Here is a 350-nt window from a genome sequence, read left to right as displayed (position 1 = left end):
GTTTTTTACGAAAATGCGTATCTGTCCCCGACTTCCCTCCCCTTTTTTGAGGGCCCGCGCAATTTAGCCTTTAGGGGGGGAAGGGAGGGGCCCAAAGGGGAAGGGGGGAGATCCATGGCGTGTCCCCTTTGGGGGCCTTGCCTAATGGGCAGTTGCGGGGAAGGGATCTGGGGACGGTTTGCCCCAGGGAACGGCAAACCCCCTTTCCCCAAAAAACAGCTCAAAAAGAGAGAAAGGGCAGAAAGGGGAATAGTCCCCCCCCCCCCCCATAACGCCCCAAAAGGCCCTTAGGGGGGCGTATGGATTTTGGGCGTCCCCCCTAGGGGCCCGGATTTCGGTTTGGGGAAGGG

The sequence above is a fragment of the Penaeus monodon genome, chromosome 27 (assembly GCF_015228065.2).
Source record: "Penaeus monodon isolate SGIC_2016 chromosome 27, NSTDA_Pmon_1, whole genome shotgun sequence".
Classification (NCBI taxonomy): domain Eukaryota; kingdom Metazoa; phylum Arthropoda; class Malacostraca; order Decapoda; family Penaeidae; genus Penaeus; species Penaeus monodon.
This window is presented reverse-complemented; position numbering follows the sequence as displayed.